This window comes from Sorex araneus, chromosome 1, assembly GCF_027595985.1.
Source record: "Sorex araneus isolate mSorAra2 chromosome 1, mSorAra2.pri, whole genome shotgun sequence".
Taxonomy (NCBI): Eukaryota; Metazoa; Chordata; class Mammalia; order Eulipotyphla; family Soricidae; genus Sorex; species Sorex araneus.
The window spans coordinates 297428910-297448724 of NC_073302.1; positions in this window are offsets into that span (position 1 = coordinate 297428910).

Below are 19815 nucleotides of genomic sequence, written 5' to 3' on the forward strand. Positions count from 1 at the left end.
CCGGGAGATGGACTCAGGTCCTTTCCTCACCTCAGAGTCCGGCTGCTCCGCCAGACTCGAGATTCCTGAGTTCAGGATCTCACCACTAAACTCCCTCTGGTGCTGTTCTGAGTTGGCTTCTGTTGCGTCAGAGCAGAGGGTTCCTCCCAGAGGCTCGACCCTAAGCTGCCTCAGGCTGACTCACAGCCAGGTACTGAGTACCCAGGAATAAGTCCTAGCTTGCTCCGGACTATGGAAACGGTTCATCCTGAATGAACCAACAGCTACTTCTGCTGAGGAAACTTCAAAGAGACAGTCACGGGGCAGGTTCACAGCGTGCGACCATTTCTGTTCTCTGTGACTTGGGCCGAAAGGGAGGCCTCTGGGGAGCACCACAAGAACTTGTTTACCAACTTGGGTAAAGTTTCATTCTTTCAATATTCAAACATTGGGCAACTCTTTCATTCTCTTCTACGGAGAGACTATCTAAACAGGGAGTTGACAAGATAAAGAAATCGCTATCGAGACATCTTACAGGTTTTACAACTCAGACAGACCTGAGTCTGCCTGCGGCTCTGGCTCCAACTCCAACTCGAAGGGTTTGGACAAAGTATGTAAAACCTCTGAGCCTCGAGGGCCTCATTTGTGAGAGGAGAAGCATGAATCTGCCCTCTGTCTCCGAGCTCCTCCTCAGAGGTTCCACTGGAAATCTGCCCGTAGGTTCCCTGTAGAACATCAGTGCTACTGACACACAAGCGGGGACAGCTGGTCTCTGGGCCCGTCCATGGCCACCAGGCTCTTCGGTATTTTCAAGAATGAAATGTGGAATGATAAACATGCACAGGTTCAGGGGCTGGAGCAATAGCACAGCGGGGAGGGCGTTTGCCTTGTACGCGGCCAACCCGGGTTTGATTCCCAGCATCCAGTATGGTCCCTTGAGCACCGCCAGGAGTAATTCCTGAGTGCAGAGCCAGGAGTAACCCCTGAGCATCGCCAGGTGTGACCCAGAAAGAAAATAAAAAAGATGCACAGATTCAGAATTAGAAAAAAAACTCTCCACGTGGAGAGTAACTTAGTATGGGACTGTTAAAGCTTTTGGGTGTAGGCCCTTTTAAATGAAACTCGGTTCTTTGTGTGTGTCATCAGTGACAAGATGGTTCCAGAGGATGCAAGAGTCCTAGAGAGTGGCCCGGTGGGGTCAGGCTTCCGGGTCGTCTGTTCGACCACGTGCCCAGGGATCTCCCACTATCTCTTAGTTTCCTGTGAGCCTAAGGTCTGGGCAGAGTCGAGGCCTTGGGGAATTGTTCACTTCCCGTCCTCAGAAGGAGCCCAGGAATCTGCAGGAACGTGGAAAATGTGGATGGGGCACACCTCAGATGGAGCTGCTCTCAGTAGCCGGCCAGGGGAAACTGAGGCTTCCCCTTTCACTCCCAGGCTGAAAGAGAGGTGTCTGCAGAACTGGGCCCTTTCTAGAAGGTGCAGAGCGAAATTTGCTTTCTCTCCTTTCCGAGGATAGAGGCTGCTCACCTGGCCGGCTCCAACCCTCCCTCCACCTGGGATGCAGCATCTCAGGTCAAACCTGTCCACGTGTGACCACGACCTCTTAGCTAGCTCCGTCTCGCACCGAGCCTGGTCATCACACTGGGCCTTCCTGGAAAATCCAGAATATTCTAGGATAAGCTCCATCTCCAGGGCAGTGGATTAGCAACCCTAGTATACACACATGCTAAATTAACTCTGAGTTTTAGATTCTAGATTTAGATTCTATGAAGAAGCTACCAGCTCCCTTTTCTGACATTGGTGCTATTTCTACTCGGAAAGTCAGTTCCCTCTGGGTGCATATCAGCATCCCTGCTGTTGGGCCAAGGCGGTCACTCAGAGGCTCAGGCACGTGAAGTGCAGGCTCAGTCGCTGGCACCACCTGCCGCAATGAGCACCAACAGGAGGGACCCTGAGCAGCACTGGTGTGGCCAAAACATTGTCAAAACAACAACAAAAAAATGATATATGACTTATTTTCTTCTTTTCCTGGCTCATCACTTTGCCCTAATTGTCTTTTTTCCTTTTAAGAAATGCTACAGGGACCCGAGCCATAACACAGCAGGTAGGGTGTGTGCCTTGCACGCGGCTGATCCGGTTCAATTCCTGGCATTGCCCATGGGTCCCCAAGCCTGTCAGTAGTAATTCCTAAATGCAGAACCAGAAGTAACCCCTGAGCGTCACCACATGTGGTTCAAAAACAAACAAAAGAGCAAAGAAATACTACAAAGCTAAGGTTATCCTACTCCACCATTCCTGAAAATACCCTTTGAAAAGTCAATGAGCTGAGTAGTAGATACCAAGCTCTAAACAAACCAACAACAACATATATTTCTTTTCTAGATGAACATGACCACTTGTCTGAACACTAAGAATCAGTGCTCGGTAAATTCACTCACGGGACCTTTCCTAAGCTCACTCCCACACTGCAGGCTGCGCTGTAAACTCCAGTGACTCGACTGGGTCTCCAGCAGCCGACGCTGAGCGCTGAATGATGGATGACGGGTTCGGAGAGAGGAAAGAAACATCGGCAGTCCGCCTCTCTTTCATCTTTCTAAATTAGACTTTAAGTCTCAAAATATCACGTGTATAATGGGTAACAGGCCGTTACCCCCACCCCAGCACGTCCTTCCCCCTATTTCTATCAAGTCTGTGATTAAAGTGTCCTGCAAGAGAAAAATCTCTTCTCCATCTTTGCAGGAAGACTCTGGCTCTGTGCTTCGGCCAGGACAGCGTTCGGGCGTAGGGGGTGACCAGGTTGTCGGGGGGTTGGGGTGCGGCTGTGTCTATAGATAAACAGAAACCAGAGCCCCTGGGGTAGCACAAGTTATCCCCATTTCTGGGGTTTCCCTGACCATCTGCTCTTCAGCACCCCATCCAAGGAGTCTTCCTTGGTCCCTTTGACCTCCCTCCCACCCAGGAAATCATCATGCTGCACCTTTGCTATCTGTCCTACTTTGTGAGCCCTCTGGCTTCAGACGGTGAGAGCAACTATCTCCGCTTATGGGAGCACCTCTGGCTTCAGACGGCAGGAGCATCTGCCTCACCGCCCACCCAGGAAACCCTGGGGCCTGCAGGAGGAACCTGATCGATGCCCACCCTTCTCTCCCTTGGTCATTGGCCCATTAATGATTACTGGGGCCCCAAGCACTTGGGGTGAGCAAGTCCAAATCTTGTTCAGGATGGCAGAAATAAACACAGGATGAACGTCAAAAGATTTCAGGCAGTGGAGGTCAAGCCCAAGAAAATGTTTCCATGTGCGATTTCTGTCACTTTTAAAATGCATAGTGCCGATAGCACCCCTCGACTGGTGTTGACAGGAACGGTTTAACAGCATCAAAGGGACTGAGCTGGGGGCAGATTCTCCGCGGACTTAGCTCCGAGAGGCAGGACTCTTGCTTCCTGGGGTCATTCCTTCCTCCAGCCATCTCGGGTCCGAGGAAGGGCTGAGCTCACAGGCTAGCAGAGGTCAGTCAGCTGGACTGCGTGTCCGTGCTGGGTCTCAGCCCTGTCCTCTGACCGGGACAGGCACTGAAGACCTCGCCACATACAATCTATAAGGGAGCATTGTTTGTTTTCGCTCTTAGGGGACTGTCATGTCGCTGACATCTTGCTTTAAACGAGCCCATGTGAGCAGGACACAGCACACCTCTGGCCGGGGACACAGCGCGTGGCCGTCCGTCCTCTGGTGGCAGCAGGGACTTGAGAGACGCCGGCAGCCTGAGGGAGACCGGCCCACCACGGACAGAAGAAGCCGAGATTGACCTGAGGATGTGGGAGTCATCAGAAGCTGAAAATGGGAGCATGGGTGGAAGGGTTCGTGGAGACAGAGCGAGAGTGGGGGGTGAGGGAGGGGGAGGGGGGCCTGCGGGCTTGGGAGAGGCAGCGAGAGTGACAGCCGTGGTCCCTGAGGGTGATGGCCGTCCCCACCCAGTGGAGAACTGGGCTCTGGCTTCCCCAGAGAGGCAGTCGGCCCTGACAGCCCCTTCCCCTGTCTGTCAGCCAGTCAGCGGGGACCCAGGTGGCCTCTGACCCCCGGGGACCTGCAGGGGATCGAGTTCAATGTCGGAGACTGTCCGGCAGGTGTCCAGCCCCAGAGCAGCCCTGAGAGTCTACACTGCCATGATGACGAGGGGTGCGGGGAGGACCACCCAACGCTCCTACTGTTCCCCCTCACTCCTGCTTCCTGCTCTCCAGCATTTCTCAACTGGGCAGCCCCGCCAGACTTTATTACTTAAAATAGGCTTAGCAGGGCTGGGGAGGTTGTGCAAGGGCTAAGACACAAGCCGTGCAGACCCCCCAGCAGGTCCAATCCCAGTACCTCAATGCCATAGGAGTGGGCATTGCCAGGGTGGTCCTGGGGACCCAAGGATGTGGCCGTGAATCCCCAGGACTGGTACCGAGGTCCCCTTGTCCCCTCTCACTACTGGGCTTGGGAGGCCCAGTAACTAAAGAAACAGAAAAGTACAGTGGTTTAGTGCATTGCAGCGGCCAGCATGGCCCTCCTACAGGAGTGATGGACGGAGGTGTGTCCAGAGAAACAGCACTGGCGGGGTGGGGTTGGTAGATAACTAATGGAGGGATGGACGGACGGACAGACAGATAGGTGCATGGATGCATGGGTGGATGGATGGATGGATGGATGGATGGATGGATGGATGGATGGATGGATGGATAGATAGATGGATGAGTGGATGGATGGACAGATGGATACATATTCACAGAGAGATAGAGCAATTGTGGTTTTGTTTTTTTTCCTAGATCTTGAAAGTTCTTCGTTGATTGGGAGAGAATATGTAGGGAACCTACACCCATTTTCACTGTGCACTATTTTTAGAATCTCCCACTAAAGCTCTGTTCATACAATGCCCAATTGCCAAATGAAAAGTGAAGGGACAAAGCCTTCCTGAGTGTTTCGGTGATTGCAATACTAAATCTTGTAAGTATTAAATCTACATGGTCCACGAGGGCACTAGGAAATAGAGACTTCACTGACACACAACCTACCGTCATTATAACCACCGTGACAATAGATTCTACCAACCCTGGCATGTTTTTGAGGCAAGACAGGCACGTGTGGGTGTGGGTGTAAGGGTGCACACTGTCCTTTGTTAGCGTTGAAAAACAACAGAAAAGTCCCCTTCTGATTTAAGCAAGAGGTGGAGGATACAAACCAGAGGAGGAATTTTCGTTTTTCAATACCTTTCATTAGGGAAAAACTGTCACCGTTTTCTTCAGTTGCTATTTTCAGCTTCCTTCGCCTGCTCCGTAGTATCAGGTATAAACAATATCCTTTCTCTTCACACCTTTCCTGGGGCTGGCGGGGCTGGGGAGGGCCGAGATGTGCAAACTGCCTTTCTTCACAGCCCTGAGCTGAAGGCGTGTTCACATCTCGGGATCTTGGAGCAGACAGGAGCCGGGGCTGGAAACACACCAACACCACTGCCACCAATTCATTAATTGGCTCCTCACGGAACCAGAGGAGAAAGGAAGGAAAGCATGAGAGCGATTGGAACAACTAGAGGTGAGTTCTACTTTCCGTACACTCAAAGCTATCTGGGAGGTTTTCCAACATCCAAATCATCTCCAAAGCATTCACTTAATTTTCTCTTCTCTTACTTTCGGGAGGAAAACTACAATTTTTTTGTTAAATAAAAAGCAGCTCATGGCTTAGAATTTTAGATAGTATAGTAGATTGTAATTGACATGCATTCAGTGTAAATTCCAGAAAATATCTTTCTGGTGGTTTAGTAATATTTAGAATACTATACACGGGAGGGGGGGAGCTGGGAGGGAGGTTCGGCCATAGTACAGGGGTTAGGTGCTTGTTTTGCACATGGCCCGCCTGGGTTTGATCCCCAGTACCATGAATGGTCCCTCAGCCCTCCAGGAGTGATTCTTGAGCAAAGAGCCAAGAGTAAGCCCTGAGCATCACCAGGTGAGCCCCTCCACCACCTGCAAAAAAAAAAAAAAAGACAAGAAAAACAAAAAAATAAGATATATCTAAACAAACCTTTGTCCCTTCCTTCTATATTATTATTATTTTTTTTATTTTTGCTTTTTGGGTCACACCCAGTTATGCACAAGGGTTACTCCTGGCTTTGCACTCAGGAATCACTCCTGAGGGTGCCCATGGGACCTTATGGAACGCTGGAAATCGAACCCGGGTCAGCCATGTGCAAGGCAAACACCCTACTCGCTGTACTATCACTCCAGCCCCTGCCCCTTACTTCTTAAGGGCGCTAAAGCCCAAAATGAAGTTGAGAACCAACGTGGAAGAGTGTTCAGTTTTACAACTGTGCTTGGCTATTAATTTCTTTTCAATATATGACAACAATGAAGTATTTTCAACATGAGATGTAAGTTAGAAACTTTTTTTATCAGCCTCAAAATAAGAGTTTACAATCATTTTAATAATAAAAATTTGATAAGAAATGAAATGAAGAATTTGAATTTCATTATGTATAAATCAATTTCTTTCTTTATTAGAATTCCTCCACAAAAGGTATTAGGTAATTACCCTGTTATATTGTAATTCATGCACATAAAATATCCTAGCAATGAAGGTTAATTGAAGCTCCTTCCTCATTGAAAATGTCACTAAACTTCTTTGTCTTGGACAAATTAAAACAAAAGATATTCTTTAATAAATGCTCAGAGAAAATTGATAATAGCGTTAATACTAACTTCAAAAAATATTCCTGGTAAATTGAAAGTTTTCATTTTAAATACTCCTCATTTACCTTCCAGGCTTGTTTTGAATCAAGCATAGTGCACATAGAAAAAGCAAGTAGATATGTGGACTTTTCTTTATTTTCTTAATATAAAAACCTTAAGAGAAAAGTAAAAGTTACAGAGTAGATCCCTGATCATCTGATTTTTACCATGCACTCTATATCTTTTCCTTATGATTTTATCCTATCATATACAATTAACAACATAAGAATCTCCTTTCTAATGCACTTGCAATTTTATTGTATTTAAAATTTTTTGTTATATAATAATGGAGGCTTCTGTTTAATTTGTTATTTTTGTGTATTTTGTTAACTTTCTAAGAGCAACCCACGTGAACTTGCATGTGATTTGTCCCACTTCTTTTTATTTAAAGAGCAAAATATAGCCACACATACATCATAGGTTAATGCATCATTGGGGGGGCCTATATATATTGTCAGGAGTCAATGAAGTATTAAATGTTTCTTGGAAGCAGGAAAGGGAATTCAGCAAATACTCTGCCTTTAGGAATAATTTTTTAATAACATACCTCTCCTTTGCTTTGTCTAAAGGGCACTCGCTAGGATTCCAGGAAAGAAAAGCAATTAGGAAAAGAAAAGCACGGTGCCGTAATTACTCATTTTCAAATGTAGCAGAAGATGAGCTTAAAATTGGGCACTAAAGATGAATGGAAATTTACTTTATCATAGAAATATCATTACAGGTTCCCATCCACATTTCAAAGGATTAACAGAAATTAACCAATATAATTTAGCACCTGGGGGCGAGGAAAACCACAGACAGTTCCGCTCCCGCGCCGGCCCCTGTGTGGCCCGGCGTTGCTCATGAAGAGGGTCCTGGCGGGTGGACCCTCAGCCACCGCTTCCCTAGAGCCGCAAGGGCCAGGAAGTGGACCCTTGACTGCAAGGCTCTGCCGGAGCACTCTGAGCGAGGGGAGCACTTGTCACCAGCATTGTCCATAACCCCCTGCCCTTGGCTGCCGTGACTCACCGTCCCGGCCACACGCCCGGCCTGTCCCCACGGCCAGGACCTGTGAGGCCGGGTCCCGCCCGCCCCAGGCCTGAGTCTGCGCTGCCCCGCGTCCCCTGGCTGACACCGACAAACGGTGTCTTCAGTGTCCCGGAGGAGCAGCTGTGCCCTGTCATCCGGGGCCTGACTCACAGCCTGCGGGGACAGCCCTGCCCTCACCGAGCAGTCGAACCCTGCCCGGAGCACCACGGGAGGAGCCTCGCCCCCTCGGACCGTGAGCAACCGCGTCTGTGCTGCAGAGGAGAAGGCGGGGGGCTTCTGGGCTGGAGGGCGAAGACGGGCATCGCGCCCACTGCAGGTCTGCCCTGCGAGCAAGGACTGGGCAAAGCCCTCGCTGCCCAAAGTGCTCCGGCTCCCGGCTCCCCTCTGCATTGCTCACCCCACCCCGGAGGGGAGGAGGAGCTCGCGGGGGGCAGGAGCGAGAATCTGGAGGAAAGAGATGAGCAGCTCTCAGGGAGCGTTAGGACCGAGCTCTGTGCCTCCGCGTGCAGGGACACGGGTGCCTGTGTGCGTGTGCGTGTGCGTGTGCGTGTGCATGTGCGTGTGCGTGTGCGTGTGTGTGTGTGTGTGCGCGCGTGTCTCCTTGGAGGCAGGGCAGTCGCCTCTGGAGAGAGCCTCACCTCCAAAGACTCGAAGAGGGTTTATTCTGTCCCCGTCAGTCCCCACTCCGTCCCCTTCCCGACTTTGAAGGGGCAAACGGCCCCGTGGCACACCAGTAGTAGCTCCTGACCCAGCAGCTGGTGGCACGTGACCCAGCAGCTAGTGGCACGTGGTCCAGCAGCTAGTGGCACGTGACCCAGCACCTAGTGGCACGTGGTCCAGCACCTAGTGGCACGTGACCCAGCAGTTAGTGGCACGTGACCCAGCAGCTAGTGGCACGTGGTCCAGCAGCTAGTGGCACGTGACCCAGCAGCTAGTGGCACGTGACCCAGCAGCTAGTGGCACGGCCGTCTGGTGAGCATCAAGCCCGGCTGGGTCAGGCCTCAGCACCAGGCACTCGTGGTCGGGGCAGAAGTGCTGTCACCAACCACGAAGCCCCCCCTCTGCCCCACAATCCGCAGACCCAGTGGACAGACCAGGGTCAGGGGTGGACTTGGGTGTCACACAGCAGAAGCTGGGGTTGGGGGAGGGCAGCGTTGGAGTGAGGGGTCCCCAAAGGGGGGCCTTGGAAAGCAGCAGCCCCCACTGCCCTGCTTCCGGGTGGCCCGCCCAGCACCAGCGGGGGGATGGGCAGCTGTGGGCAGCAGCTCCTGCCGGTGTCCACTGGGCTGTGACTGAAATGGACCACCTGATCCTCCAGGGGGCTTCTCTCTCTGCCCTGCCCCTGCCCCCGTACCCCAGCATGGGGCCAGCTCCCAGGGGTCTTCTCTCTCTGCCCTGCCCCCCATCCCCCCAGCATGGGACCAGCTCCCAGGGGCTTCTCTCTCTGCCCACCCCCCCCTCCCCGTTCCCCAGGATGGGCCGAGCCCGCCAGAGAGCTGCAGGCAGCCAGGCTGGGCCCCTCCCAAGGGTTGCCGCTCTCCCTCTCCAGAGCCAGGCCTCCCTTCCACGCCGCCACCGTCGCCCCTTGGCAGTGCAGAGGCTGCAGGGCTGGGGTCAGCAGCCACCTTACAATGCCCAGAGGAAGGGAAGAGCGTCAACTCCCCTGCCCACCTGCCCGCCGTCCTCCGGGACCCCCGATTTTAGGGGAAGCACCGTCATGCTCCTGAGCTGAGCTTGAGCACCTGGACCTGGGGCACTGCCCGAGGCCCACAAGACAGTGGTGTGTAATTAAGAGCGCTGTCAGCGTGACTGACTCACCGCGTATGGGGGTTCGGGCCTTTCCACCTGCATTCTCCTCCCCACTCCAGGTGGATTTCCTTCCTGGTGACGCACAGGCACTGCAGTGAACTAAAGGATCACAGGGCGGCAACTTTTAGGTTTTCTCTAAGGTTGGCATGCATCTCTTCGCAGCAACGCAGAGAAAGCAGTTCACCACAAAGCAGCAAATGGTTCAGCACATGTTCCCTCTGAAGATATTCCTACAAAGACTGCGGTTAACTGCTTTCAAAAGAGCAAAGCTTAGTAACCGGCATTTCAAAAACCTGAATACAACTGCAGAACTACCTATAAATAGGTCTTTCTTTGAAAAGAGGTGTCACTGTAAATCAAATTCCTGAAGGAGAGCGCATGGCAATTAAACAGAGGTGGGGCCCGGAGCAATAGTACAGCTGCTAAGACACTTAGCCTTCCTCACAGCCCGCCCGGGTTTGATCTCTGGCACCCCATATGGTCCCCGAAGCACCACCAGGAGTGATTCCTGAGCACACACAGAGCCAAGAGTAATCCCTGAGCATCACTAGGTGTGGCCCAAAAACCAACAATAAACAAAATGAAATAATCAATTTGGACCAGAAACATCTTTCAGAGAGTCACTTCAGAGGACCTAGGAGATTAAAACTTCAGTGTGATATTAAAAAATTATTTTCCTTTTCCACTGTGTTGATAGCTGCTCTTGATGACTCGAAAACAATGGTGGGAGGGATTCAATTGCTGTCAGCTTGAACTAAATTAAGCCAGTGCACAAACGAGGCTCCTCCTTCCGGGTCTTCACGGACCCTCACAGGTTTGTGGATTCCATGAGCTCATGGATTTCTCCTGAGAGTCGGGGACTTGCCCAAGAATTCAAGCACACGCCAAAAAGAAAAAAGACCTTGACACGGTGGTATTATACCACCTTGGATCAACCTCCGACTTTCATTCCATTCATTTTCAATATTCCTTATTAATAGAAATTTTTTATTTCTCCCTATTTTTACAAAACAGAAACTGGACACCAAGGACTCTTTTGCATCCCGACAGTTGTGGGTTCAATGACTAGACGATATTTTTGCAGCATTGTCTTCAACTTTTACTCTGAAATGAGGTAAGAGGTACTTCTGATGTGAAGCTAACGCCACGTATTTCGGTGTGACTTTTCAGGAAGCCTGTTGGGCCAGCTAAGCTCCCATGATGCAGCTAACCTTCCAGGAGCAGCTGTGTGCTGGGTGGTGGGGTGAACGCGGAGTGGCCAGTTCTTTATTTTAACTCCTATATAACACTGAAATGAACATTGAGCAGATAAAACTCTTTTGTGTTGGTATTTTAATATTCTTTGGATAGGCACCCAGAAGTTTTATAATTGCACAGTAGCTCTCTCTTAACCTTCCTGGAGAAGCTAAAATTTTCCAAAATGGTTGCACCAATGAACTGTTTCCTGATTTGGTAATGGAATTGAATCATGTAAAAAATAATATAACAATACATGTAGCTCCCAAAGTCCTGCTTTCATTGTCTATGTAATAAAAAAATCTTTCCTATTCAGTCAACTAACATTTTCTCAAGGTTAAATATATCTTCAAGTCTACAATGTTCACATAACCTTCGAAAGGTAAGGGTTGTAGGTTCGAAGTCATGGAACCGAGCAGATGAACTATAATGGAGGACTTTAAGAATAGGCAAAGGTATAGGAACTGTTTTAAAAATCAGGATTTAAGTCTTGGAAATAGAAATAAATGCAGATTCCAAAAAAATGCCATCAGATATTGTGGAATTCAAAATATTTCTCTGACCTCATGAGGATTATCAATTAATAGTGTTGAAATACTGAAACTTAAATTTTGGTTCCTGTATTGGTACTAGCCAAGTAACCTTTAGCAAATGAGTCTCAATTCTGTCCTAGGATAAATAAATCCAAGAACATAAACATTTATTTAATCTACCACACTGACCTCACTATCTCTCTTAGGTTTCCATAAGAAAATGCCACATTAAAAAGATCTTGTACCGCAATGACACATCAAAAGAAACGCCATTAAGGTATAATATCCTAAACAAAGAGTCTCTGGCTGGTTTCAACAGGGCAAGCTTTCCCTCAATATTGGTTCTCATGAGATAGTTTCCAAGTGATGTCTCAAATGCCTGATTAAACACGAAAGCTATTTGCTGTTGACGTGGCTCCAAACTTGCTCCCTTCCCTCTCAGCCCATGGCAACTCCACCCTCCAGTTGCCTCTGACTCCCTCTTGACCACAGAACTACTCTCCTCTCTTGTGTCCAATCCAAAATGAACTTTGGTTGGCGTCACCTTCCAAACGTCTCCAGGTTCCCTCTCACTCCTTTCCCCTTCCTGTGCTCAGTGCCTGGGTATCGCTGCCCTCTGATCAGGATTGTTGCAATGTTCTCCCTGCAATCTGTGTCCCAGCCTCGAACCATTGTCTCCACACATGATCAGTTCTCCAGGCAGCAGGCAGAGACAGTGAGTTGCAAATCAGATGATAGGAGTCTGCTGAAAGCCATCCATGGTCTCCCATTTCATTCAGAGAAAATCACAGAGTATTTTCCATAACCTAAAGAGCTAACCTAATCTGACCCTGGCTCCCTCCAAATTGGATCTCTCTTCCTCTCTCAGTTCACTGTACTCTTTTGGGGAGTTGTAGTTCCTGACATGCTATCTCAGAACACCCTTGCTCTCGGTCCCCTTGCTCTGAATTATCTCTCTCTCACACACAGATCTGCATAACCAGCTCCCCTTCTTTCTTCAACTCCGTGTAAATGACATTTTTCTCTATGTGCCTCCCCCCACTTCATCCATTTAATAATATAGCTCCAACTCTACCGCGTATTCTTGTTATTCTTCCTTTTAATAACACTTAGCAATTCCCAGCATCCCATCCAATATCCAACAGATCAGGTAGAAATATACTGGAGAAATAGCAATTTCTAAGACACCATGTACCTTCCTTATTTACTATATTTATTGTTTGTCTTCTTCACCTGCTAGAATGTGAATTTTGCAAGGGAAGAAATTTTATTTGCGAACATATCCCCAGAGTCGAAAACAGTGCCTACACATGAAAGGAGTTCAATCAAAAAATGTGGAATTTGTTAAACCTATCTGAAAACCTCTCAACTTCAGGGTTTTTTTTTTCCTGCATAATAGAAGTTCCTGCAGAGTAGAAATCAAATATTGTGTTTACTTACTTTCTTTCCATAGTTCTTTTTCTCTGTACTGCTTTCTGAGCAATATGAAACTCCAAATAGCCAAGTGCATCAATGAACATGCCAACCCTAGTTTGTTATTCAGATGTGGTTTCTCTTCAACAGAAGTAACACAAGATATGATTTTCAGAAGAAGTTGGTCCCGAGCAAAAAGTTTTCCTATCCCTTTTTGCAATTTCTTTTCTTCTTTTCCAAATGCTCAGAAATGATCTATTGCCATCTGGTTTTACATAGGCCAGCACAGAACTGCCGATCCTCTAAGAAACTCTAAGCAACTTAATTCTTGGCAAGACTGTTCCCTTAATCAATTGTGTTTGTGCTAAGGGAAACTGGACTTTGTATGGTATTTTGAAAACCGGTCACTTTTCACTGTCACTGTCATCCCATTGTCCATCGATTTGCTCGAGTGGGCACCAGTAACGTCTCCACTGTGAGACCTATTGTTACTGTTTTTGGTATATCGGATATGCCACGGGGAACTTGCCAGGTTCTGCTGTGCGGGCAGGATACTCTCAGTAGCTTGCTGGGCTCTCGAGAGGGGCGGAGGAATCGAACCCAGGTCGGCCGCGTGCAAGGCAAACGCCCTACCCACTGTTCACTCCCCCAACCTCAGCCATATGTGACCAATAGAACCATGGTTTAGTACCGGGCCACATGTGGTGCTGAACAGGCTCTTCTGGGCCCAGGGGAACCTGTAACCGCCCCCCCCCCTTTACGATGTCTTCTTGGTGGGGGGAACCATGCCTGGAGGTGTTCAGGGCATCACCTGAGCAATGGTGAGGCTCGAACCCAGCTTCCTGCATGCAAAACAACCCAGCCCGGTCACTTTTAAGAGTAATTATTTGAAGATGTTAACTAGTAATAGCGATCCCTTCCTAGGTCCACTGCAGTTCTTGTTGCTATTTGTTTGGGGGTCACACCTGGTCATGCTTAGTGCTTATTCCTGCCTCTGTGCCTGGAGATCATTCATAGGGGGGGCTCAGGGATTAACCCCGAGTGGGCTGTGTGCAAGGCAAGTGATTTACTCACTATACAACCTCTCAAGCCCCTAATGTCACTGCATTTTAAAGAGACAAAATGTCATTCTCTGAATTACTCAGAGAATAAATCTCTGATATTTCATTCCTATACATGAATCTTTCTGGTAAACAGAACAAGATTAACACCCCACTCAACTGTCTGGGAATGAAAACCTCTTTAAGACAGTTACATTTTGGGATACTTTGAAAGTCAACGTATTTCTTTGATACCATTAAGGAACATGACCAAAGGAAAAACGTGATGTTTCTATTTAGAATAATATTGAGATATTTATATTGATTTTTTAAAACGTCTTTAAAAGTATGCACATATATACTTTCAGTCACGGTCTGATGTTGGCCCTACATAAAAGTATTAGGTGAGATAGAAAAATAGAAAGGCAAGTTAAAAATGTCTTAAAATATGTAGTTAATTGTTACATAGGCTACCTGGTTTGTGGTGAGTCATTAAATTATTCACTCTTAATCCCTATATATTGGCATTGCATATAAATCTGCTAACGTACATTGGTGTGTCTGACTCTTTTAAAAGTTTTACAAGCATTCCTTATTGGCATTATTTTGCTGCTTTCTCAACAGTATTTCACTCCACATGTATTTTAAAGGTCAAATAAAATTCTTAATGGAGCTAAATAATATTTTAATCGCATTGTATGTGCATTAAAATAACTAGAACACATAAAATGCAAACAAATTATTCTTTTCTTCAGCAGCATTTACTGAGTGAGCAAGCTACTAGTCTAGATGGTTACTCAGTGCCCGGGACTGCAAAGATATTTTACCATTGTTATTATCACAATGTTCTGTAATTGGCTTATTCCAAATATGTATTTCATGGTTTTAATTAAATTTATATATATTTACTATACTGTGTGGGTACATTTTTTTATTAGTGCAAAGGCTAACAACAATTTCAAACTTGAACACTTGAAATTTTATTGAGACTCATAGACCCTCTTTTTAAAAAAGCGAACCATTGATTTGAGCCATCACACAGGGGCTAGGGTGCTCAGTTGTTTTGCCTGCAGCCAGCACTGGTTCCTTCCCCAGCACGGCACAATCTCCCAAGAACCTATGAGAACAACCAAGCACAGGGCTGGAAGAAGCCCACCCAGGCACAGCTGTCCAAGGCCCCAAACTTTGACATTAAATTAGAAATGAACTATACTGTACCAAAGTGTGTCCATCTGTTTTTACTTCAAGAAAGATAGGCAGTATTTTGGTGTAATAGCATTTCCTAATGTCCGTGAATGGACCTTGCAGCTGTACTAATATCAGCTCTACATACGAGCTGAGCAAAAGATGGCAGATGACAGAAGAAAGAGCAAATGAACACAAAGACAAATTTTTTGAAAAATGGGTCTCGTTCGGAAAAGTGAGAAAATAGGCTAAGAAAAAAAATAATTCGAATAACTATCAGTACAAAGCAGTTCAACATAAAACAAGCATAATTTGATCACAACAAGAGAAGGAAAATGAGTGAGAAAGATTTAAAAAAAAACGCTTAAGGAAATTATTAAAAAGTTCCCAAATTTGGTGAAAAAACAGCCACCAACACATCCAAGAATCTTAGTGAACCCCAAAATAGAATAAAGACAAAGACAACTCTGTTGCCTTGATTTGTGGCTGTTCGCAACACTACCTCAAGAACAGAAACGAAGGCTCTCCTTGGCCCAAAGGCTGGAATCTGAGACCAAGGGTGAGAGAGGTTTGACTTCTTCTGTTTCCCTTCATTTCTCCCCGTGCCTTCAAGCCGTCTTTCTTTGGTGCATAAACACATGTCTGATATTTCTCGGTCCCAATTTCCTCTACTCATAAGGGTGCTACTCAGACTGAATGAGGACCTGGTGACTTCGTTTACACACTCACCTGCTCTATCTCCAATGCAAACCTATTCTGTGGTTCTGGGGGTTAAGATTTTAATATAAAGATTTGGACATAATTTGCCCCATAACACACCTACCCATATCCTTAGTCAAAAATCTGAACCCCCAAGAAAATGAAACAATGAAGAAAGCACTCTGAGAAAAACGATACATCATTTATATAAGAGCAATGGTATAAATGGCATAAAACCTATATTTAAAAGCAAAAAGAGAGTGGGATGATGGAATGACATCTTTAAAGTGTTAGGGGACTCAGCTGCTGCCAGATTCTGGCTGCAGTGAACATGGGCATGCAGATGGAGCTTCTGCTGTGTGTTTTGGCCTCCTCGGGTATATTTCCAGGAGTGCTTTTGCTGGGTCAAATGGGAGCTCCACTTGAGTTCTGTGAGGAATGCCAATGTGTTTTCCAAAAAGGCTGGACCAGTTGGCATTCCCACCAGCAGTGAGTGAGAGTCCCTTTCTCCCCGCATCGCTCCAGCACTGGTTGTTCTTGTTCTTTTGGATGTGTGTGTGCCAGTCTCTATGGTGTGAGATGATATCCCATTGTTGTTTGGATTTGCATCTTCATCATGATTCGTAAGGAGGAACTTTTTTTTTTTCATGTGCCTTTTGGCCATTTGAATTTCTTCTTTGAGGAAGTATCTGTTCATTTCCACCCCCCCCCCTTTTTTTGATGGGGATGTATTTTTTTTCTTGTAAAGTTCGACCAGTGCCTTGTATATCTCTGATATTTACCCTTTATCAGATGGGTATTGGATGAATAATCTCTCCCATTCCATAGGCTGTCATTGTATCTTGGTCACTATTTCTTTTGAGGTGCAGAAGCTCTTCTTAATGTAATGTAGTCCCATTTGTTTTTATCTTTGTTTCCACTTGCCTGGTGAGTTGTGTTTCATCTTTAAAGAAGCCTTTAGTTTCAATGTCGTGGCGGGTTTTGCCTATATTTTCTTCCATGTACCTTATAGTCTGATGTTCAAGTCCTTAATCCATCTTGATCTGACTTTTGTGTATGGAATTTAGATAGAAAACTGAGTTTATTTTTACACATAGCTGTCCAGTTTTCCCAGAACCACTTGTTAAAGAGGTTTTTCCTGCTTCACTTCATATTTCTTACTCCCGTATCAAAAATTTTCACTTCACTTGTCACTTGTCATCTCGTTGCTCATCGATTTGCTTGAGCAGGTGCCAGTAATATCTCCATTTGTCCCTGTTGAGTGATAGTGTAGCTCAATGGTATCTTCTCTCTCCAGAAACACAAAGAGCCTCAAACTGTTCACGCAGGCTATTGACTAAGAAGTCTGACCATCTCATAGGTGGGCAGCCAGGCCTTCTTTTTGACATCCCATGGAATCCAGTTGGTAATGGTTATTGTCCAGCAGTCAACTCCAATCACATTAGGTGTCCAGGCCATCTGATTTTCAATGCCTTGGCAAACAAGGCAGTGTCCCTGATCCTCAACCATTGATGGAGGTTGGAACTCCAAATTCCTCCTCTCACTTGAGTGAAACATGCTACTCCAAGCATAGCTCTTTTGATTCCTCTTTGGGAGACCTGAATAGTGTTCTCATCATGTTCTCATAGGGCCCAGGTCTCTGAGGTGTATGTTAATGCAGGAAGAACGGTGGAGTCAAAAAATGTGCCCAGAGCCAGAGGTTCTTTGTCCTCTTAACAACTTCTTCGACACTCTTGAAGGCATTCCATGCTGCTCTCTTCCTCCTGCGCAGTTCTGGCACTAAGTCATTCGTCATGTTGAGTTCTCAACCCAAGTACACATAACGTCTGCATTCAGAGATATTTGTTCCATTGAGAACAAATGGAATGTCAAGAACCAGTCCATTTTTCATGAACATTGTCTTTGTGAGATTCAGCTGCAGTCCAACCTTTCCACACTCACAGTCGAAGTCGGCCAGCATTTGAGCCGCTTGACTAATGTTTAGTGTTATTAGAACAATGTCATCAGCAAAGCAGAGGTGTTGCGCTTGCTGACCATCTATCTTCACTCCCATTCCTTCCCATTCCAGTCATCGCATGACATTCTCAAGGGCGGCACTGAAGAGTTTTCAGTGAAATGGTATCACCCTGCCAAACCTCTGTCTTTGTGTCGATGATCACTTCCTTGAAGAATGATGAGATCCTGGTGTGACTCTGTAATACAGCTTGTGGAGGATCCTGGTATACTGAGTTTGAATGCCCTGTTTGGCTAGGGCTTCGATGACCACTTCAGTCTCAACAGAATCAAAGGCTTTCTTTAAATCGATGAACATTAGACAGAGCGGCATCTTAAACTGTCGCGAAACCTCAATGAGTTTGGTCACCGTGTGGATATGGTCAATTGTGCTGAATCTTTTTCGAAGCCCAGCTTGCTCGAATGGCTGTTCTTTTTCTAGTGTTCTGCCTATTCTATTCAGGATGACTCGAGTGAACAGTTTGTAGATGACGAACAACAGGCAGATCGGGCTATAGTCGCCAATGTTGTGGCTGTCTCCCTTCTTGTACAACAGAACCATCCTGCTAGTTTTCCATTGGGACAGAACCTTGCATATGGACAGGTAGCGTGTGAAGAGCCGAGCCAGTGTATTGACGAGTACTGGCCGCAGATTCTTCAGGTGTTCGAGTCTGACCTTGTCTGGAATGGGTGCTGTATGCCTCTTTACCAACAAAATGGCATGTTGGATGTTGGTGCGTAGACAACGAAGATAGAAACTGCTGTCAATGAGCCACATCTATTCAAACATAATCGTCCATTTCAGGTTGTTAGGCATTTGAACAAATCAATGCTCATGACCAAGTTCGAGTTGACAAGGACACTGACACCACCGACGCCTCTACTGTCACATGTTCCGAGGAACAGTTCTTCCGCATCGAAAACGGCATGATGTGATCGATGCTTTCTCATCTCGATCAGTGCAATGACGTCGTACTTGATCTTCCGCACTTGCACCATCAGGTCCTCAATGGATGCTTCTGATGCCTGCGGATGTGTGTTGAAAGTATAGACAGTCATTATAGTCCTTCTTCATTTTGGCAGCCTAGTGCAGCCCCGAGATTTTAGCAGCCTCTCGTTGCTCGTCCTTCCCAACACTGCCATGTTGGGGGCTCTTTCAGGGTCAGAGGAATGAGGCCCATTACTGTTACTGTTTTTGGCATATCGAACACACCATGGTAGCCAGTTTCTGCTGTGCGGGCAGGATACCCTTCCATCTGAGAGAGATGGAAGCATTTAGGGTGGCTTCCAATCCCCCTTACAGGTGCTCCCAGTCTACCTAATTCAAGCTTTTGGTCGACTGGCATGTCTACACGCTTACAAACATGCACTTGCCTGCCCTGCGTATCTGGGCAGCACCTGTTGGTTCACTCTCTGCTGGTTGGCACCACTGCCACCCCCCACCACAATGAGGCAGTGAACCATCCAGGGGATGATTTGTATTATCAAAAATTAAATGATCATAAATTATAACAGGTGATTACACATTTGAGGGTGTGTAAGGGTATTTAACTCTATTCCATTGGTCTGCAGTTCTGTTTTTATTCCAATAGCATGCTGACTAAATTACTACAGCATTGTAGTACAGTTTGATGTTGGGGAAGGTGATGCCTCCCGTCTTCTTTTTCCCAAAGATTGCTTTAGCTACTTGTGAGGGTTTATTGTTCCATTTCAGGAGTGTTCAATCTTTTTCCTTGAAAAATGTCATGGGTATCCTGGGACATGAGTGCTAAGAACAGATGACTATATAGAGAAACTATGATATTACTATACAATGGAATACTACACAGAATTAGGAAAAATGAGGTCACAAAATGCATGATCTTGGAGGTCAGGGGACATTCTGTGGTGCCAGATATTGAACCCGGGTGAGCAGGATGCAAGGTAAACTCCCAAATGACTGAAGAATCGCTCAAACACAAAAGACAACTAATGTTAGGAAACAAAAGCATTAACATTTTATTGTGCAGTTTAGTGCATTTAACATAAGATGCATGATGACAAAGGAACAGAGGCTGAAGGGGTAAATGAAATTCTGTAGTTGTAAGAATTTTACATTTTTTATAAAATGTTACAATATTCATTATAAATATCCTGTATTGAAT